Raw genomic sequence first — 6,115 nt, 5'->3', positions numbered from 1 at the left:
GGGCCCAGGAAGTGGATTTATGCATCAGTTACTTACTCATGTAAACCCTAGTGACTAGTTTATTATAAATAGGACCTTTTACTAGTCTTTTTGACCATCTTTGGATTACCTTATGATCCTTTGATCACGTTTTAGGGGCTGGCCATCTCGGCCATGCCTGGACCTTCACTTATGTATTTTCATACAGTAGAGTTTCTACACTCCATAGATTAAGGTGTGGAGCTCTACTGTTCCTCAAAGATTAATGCAAAGTACTACTGTTTTCTATTCAATTCTTCTTATTTCGCTTCTAAGATATCCATTCGCACCCAAGAACGTGATGAAGGTGATGATTATGTGTGACGCTCATCATCCTTCTCCCCTATGAACGCGTGCCTGACAAACACTTCTGTTCTACATGAATTAAGCTAGAATGAATATCTCTTAGATCTCCTAACCAGAATCTTCGTGGCGTAAGCTAGAATGATGGCGGCATTCAAGAGAATCCGGAAGGTCTAAACCTTGTCTGTGGTATTCTGAGTAGGATTCAATGATTGAATGACTGTGACGAGCTTCAAACTCGCGATTGTTGGGCGTTAGTGACAGACGCAAAAGGAGGGTGAATCCTATTCCAGCATGATCGAGAATCGACAGATGAATAGCCGTGCCGTGACAGGGTGCGTGAGCATATTATTCACTGAGAGGAGGGGATGTAGCCACTGACAATGGTGATGCCCTTGCATACAGCCAGCCATGGAAAGGAGTAAGACCGATTGGATGAAGATAGCAGGAAAGCAGAGGTTCAGAGGAACGAAGAGCATCTCCATTCGCTTATCTGAAATTCTCACCAATGATTTACATAAGTATCCCTATCCCTATTCTATTATTTATTATTCGAAAACTCCATGATTATTTTATATCCGCCTGACTGAGATTTACAAGGTGACCATAGCTTGCTTCATACCAACAATCTCCGTGGGATTCGACCCTTACTCACGTAAGGTATTACTTGGACGACCCAGTGCACTTGCTGGTTAGTTGTATCGAAGTTGTGACAATTATGAATTAAGATCAAAGCACCAAGCTTTGGAGCCATTACCAGGGATTGTTCGAGCCTGGACATCACAATTTCGTGCACCAAGTTTTTGGCGCCGTTGCCGGGGATTGTTCGTGTTTGGACAACTGACGGTTTATCTTGTTGCTCAGATTAGGTAATTTTCTTTTTATTTTACTTTCAAAAATTTTTTCAAAAATATTTCAAAAATTTTCTCATTTGTTTTCAAAAAAATAAAAATGTTTTCAAAAAAATTTTATTCAAAATTTTTAAGAATGAATTCTAGTGTTTCATGATGATTTGTTGAATCCTGGCTGGCTGTAAGCCATGTCTAATCTTTTGGACTGGGGTTTCAACTTACCATCACAAAAGAAGAGATTCTCACACACTTAGTTGTTCTATACTTGAAAAGTATCCATATCTGCTGAAGCTTGGCTGGCCATTGGCCATGTCTAGTGTTTTGGACTGGAGCTTTCATTGAAAGCCTGGCTGACTAGTGAGCCATGTCTAATTCCTGGACTGAAGCTTTAGACTAACATGGCAAGATTCCTGGAATTCATATTAAAAATTTTGGAATCCTTATTTTTCTTTTTCAATACTATTTTCGAAAAAAAAAAAATCCAAAAAAATTAGAAAATCATAAAAATCAAAAATATTTTGTGTTTCTTGTTTGAGTCTTGAGTCATATTATAAGTTTGGTGTCAATTGCATATGCATCTTGCATTTTTTCGAAAATATCATGCATTCATAGTGTTCTTCATGATCTTCAAGTTGTTCTTGGTAAGTCTTCTTGTTTGATCTTGATGATTTTTTGTTTTGTGTCTTTTCATGTTTATCATATGCATTCTTGAATTCTTAGTGCCTAAGCATTAAAGAATTCTAAGTTTGGTGTCTTGCATGTTTTCTTTGCATTAAAAATTTTTCAAAAATATGTTCTTGATGTTCATCATGACATTCAAAGTGTTCTTGGTGTTCATCTTGACATTCATAGCATTCTTGCATGCATTCATTGTTTTGATCTAAAAATTTCATGCATGGCATAATTTTCATGTTTTTCATAAAAATTTCAAAAATAAAAAAAAATATCTTTCCCTTTTTCTCTCATCAAATTCGAAAATTTGGATTGACTTTTTCAAAAATTTTAAAATCAAATTGTTTCTTATGAGTCAAATCAAATTTTCAATTTGAAAATCTTATCTTTTTCAAAATCTTTTTCAAAAATCAAATCTTTTTCAAAATTCTTAGTTATTTTCGAAAATTCCAAAAATATTTTTCAAAAATCTTTTTCTTATTTTTATACTAAATTTTCGAAAATAACATAATCAATTAATGTTTTGATTCAAAAATTTGAAGTTTGTTACTTGCTTGTTAAGAAAGATTCAAACTTTAAGTTCTAGAATCATATCTTGTGATTTCTTATGAATCAAGTCATTAATTGTGATTTTAAAAATCAAATCTTTTTCAAAACTAATTTCAATAATATCTTTTCAAAAATATCTTCTTATCTTATCTTTTTCAAAAATATCTTTTCAAAATATCTTTTCTAACTTCCTAACTTCTTATCTTCTTAAAAATTTGTTTCAACTAACTAACTAACTTTTTGTTTGTTTCTTAACTTTTTCAAAACTACCTAACTAACTCTCTCTCTCTAATTTTCGAAAATATCTTCCCTCTTTTTCAAAATTTCTTTTTAATTAACTAATTATTTTTATTTTCTATTTTTTTCAAAAATTTTCGAAAATTACTAACATTTTTCAAAAACCATTTTCGAAAATCACTAACTCTTTTTCAAAATAATTTTCGAAAATTATTCCCTCCCTCTCTCTCATCCTATTCTATTTATTCATTCATTAACTAACATCTCTTCCTCACATCATCACCAAATTCGAACCCCCTCTTCTATCTGTGTTCGAATTTCTTCCTCTTTTCTTCTACTCACATAAGGGATCCCTATACTGTGGTATAAAGGATCTCCATTATTATTATTATTTTTCTGTGCCTTCTTCTTTGTCATATGAGCAGGAGCAAGGATAAGAGCATTCTTGTGGAAGCAGATCCAGAACCTGAAAGGACTCTGAAGAGAAAATTAAGAGAAGCTAAAATACAACAATCCAGAGATAACCTTTCAGAAATTTTCGAACAAGCAGAGGAGATGGCAGCCGAAAATAATAATAATGTAAGGAAGATGCTTGGTGACTTTACTGCACCTAATTCCAATTTACATGGAAGAAGCATCTCCATTCCTGCCATTGGAGCAAACAACTTTGAGCTGAAACCTCAATTAGTTTCTCTGATGCAGCAGAACTGCAAGTTTCATGGACTTCCATCTGAAGATCCTTTTCAGTTCTTAACTGAATTCTTGCAGATATGTGATACTGTTAAGACTAATGGAGTAGATCCTGAAGTCTACAGGCTCATGCTTTTCCCCTTTTGCTGTAAGAGACAGAGCTAGATTATGGTTGGATTCTCAACCTAAAGACAGCCTGAACTCTTGGGATAAGCTGGTCACGGCTTTCTTAGCCAAGTACTTTCCTCCTCAAAAGCTGAGCAAGCTTAGAGCTGATGTTCAAACCTTCAGACAGAAAGAAGGTGAATCCCTCTATGAAGCTTGGGAAAGATACAAACAGTTGACCAAAAAGTGTCCTTCTGACATGCTTTCAGAATGGACCATCCTGGATATATTCTATGATGGTTTATCTGAGCTATCAAAGATGTCACTGGACACTTCTGCAGGTGGATCCATTCACCTAAAGAAAACGCCTGCAGAAGCTCAAGAACTCATTGACATGGTTGCTAATAACCAGTTCATGTACACTTCTGAAAGGAATCCTGTGAATAATGGGACGCCTATGAAGAAGGGAGTTCTTGAAGTTGATACTCTGAATGCCATATTGGCTCAGAACAAAATATTGACTCAGCAAGTCAATATGATCTCTCAGAGTCTGCATGGAATGCAAGCTGCATCCAACAGTACTCAAGAGGCATCTTCTGAAGAAGAAGCCTATGATCCTGAGAACCCTGCAATAGCAGAGGTAAATTACTTAGGTGAACCTTATGGAAACACCTATAACTCAACATGGAGAAATCATCCAAATTTCTCATGGAAGGATCAAAAGCCTCAACAAGGCTTTAATAATGGTGGAAGAAACAGGTTTAGCAATAGCAAGCCTTTTCCATCATCAACTCAGCAACAGACAGAGAACTCTGAACAAAATGCTTCTAATTTAGCAAATCTAGTCTCTGATCTATCTAAGGCCACTGTAAGTTTCATGAATGAAACAAGGTCTTCCATTAGAAATCTGGAAGCACAAGTGGGCCAGCTGAGTAAAAGGATCACTGAAATCCCTCCTAGTACTCTCCCAAGTAATACAGAAGAGAATCCAAAAGGAGAGTGCAAGGCCATTGACATAAGCGCCATGGCCAAACCTCTGAGGAGAGGAGAGGACGTGAATCCCAAGGAGGAAGACCTCCTGGGACGTCCAGTGATCAATAAGGAGCTTCCCTCTGAGGAACCAAAGGACTCTGAGGCTCATCTAGAGACCATAGAGATTCCATTGAACCTCCTTATGCCCTTCATGAGCTCTGATGAGTATTCCTCTTCTGAAGAGAATGAGGATGTCACTGAAGAGCAAACTGCCAAGTTTCTTGGTGCAATCATGAAGCTGAATGCCAAATTATTTGGCATTGATACATGGGAAGTTGAACCTCCCTTGTTCATCAATGAACTAAGTGATCTGGATCAACTGACATTGCCTCAGAAGAGACAGGATCCTGGAAAGTTCATAATCCCTTGTACCATAGGCACCATGATCTTTAAGGCTCTGTGTGACCTTGGTTCAGGGATAAACCTCATGCCCCTCTCTATAATAGAGAAACTGGGAATCTATGGGGTGCAAGCTGCTAAAATCTCACTAGAGATGGCAGACAGCTCAAGAAAACAGGCTTATGGACAAGTAGAAGATGTATTAGTAAAGGTTGAGGGCCTTTACATCCCTGCTGATTTCATAGTCCTGGATACTGGAAAGGAAGAGGATGAATCCATCATCCTAGGAAGACCTTTCCTGGCCATAGCAAGAGCTGTGATTAATGTTGACAGAGGTGAAATATTCCTTCAATGGAATGAGAACTCCCTTGTATTCGAAACTCAAGGATCTCCCTCTGCAACCATGGAGAGGAAGCAGAAAAAGCTTCTCTCCAAGCAGAGTCAACCAGCGCCCCCACAGTCAAACTGTAAGTTTGGTGTTGGGAGGCCACAACCAAACTCTAAGTTTGGTGTTGAACTCCCATATCCAAACTCTAAGTTTGGTGTTGGAAAGTTTCAACAAAGCTCTGCACATCTGTGAGGCTCCATGAGAGCCCACTGTCAAGCTATTGACATTAAAGAAGCGCTTGTTGGGAGGCAACCCAATGTTTATCTAATTCTTATTTTTATTGTTTTTCATGTTTTCTTAGGTTCATGATCATGTGGAGTCACAAAATAAGGAGAAAAATTGAAAACGGAATCAAAAATAGCAGAAGAAAAATCACACCCTGGAGGAGCATCTGTCTGGCGTTCAGCGCCAGAACAGAGCATGGTTCTGGCGCTGAACGCCCAAAATGGGCAGCTTCTGGGCGCTGAACGCCAGAACAGGCATGGTTCTGGCGTTCAACGCCAGAAATGGCACACAGATGGGCGTTGAACGCCCAAAATGGCCACCAACCTGGCGCTGAACGCCCAGAGTTGGATACAAAGGCATTTTTACATGCCTAATGGGTGCAGGGATGTAAATACCTTGACACCTCAGGATCTGTGGACCCCACATGATCCACTCAGGATCTGTAGACCCCACAGGATCCCCACCTACCTCCACTCACTTCTTCTCACCACTCTCTTTCACACAACCCCATAAACACTCTTCCCCTTAAACCTACCTCATAAACTCCACCTACCTTCAAAATTCAAAACCAATTTCCCACCCAGACCCACCCATATGGCCGAACCAATACCCCCTTCCCTTCCCTATATAAAGCCCTCCATTCTTCACCAAATTCACACAACACAACCCCTCTATACCCTTCTTGGCCGAACCACATCACCCTCTC

The 6,115-nt window shown here is 38.3% G+C and overlaps 1 non-coding gene across 1 annotated transcript; it reads right to left on the bottom strand.

The window, feature by feature from the left end:
* Nucleotides 1–3,582: 3,582 nt before the first annotated feature.
* Nucleotides 3,583–3,690, bottom strand: LOC148578093 (small nucleolar RNA R71). Its single transcript, XR_015903310.1, has one exon. It is a non-coding gene; the product is annotated as a small nucleolar RNA R71 (small nucleolar RNA).
* Nucleotides 3,691–6,115: the final 2,425 nt, after the last annotated feature.

The sequence above is a fragment of the Arachis ipaensis genome, chromosome B1 (genome assembly GCF_059453495.1).
Source record: "Arachis ipaensis isolate K30076 ecotype BB chromosome B1, ASM5945349v1, whole genome shotgun sequence".
NCBI lineage: Eukaryota > Viridiplantae > Streptophyta > Magnoliopsida > Fabales > Fabaceae > Arachis > Arachis ipaensis.
This window is presented reverse-complemented; position numbering and strand designations above follow the sequence as displayed.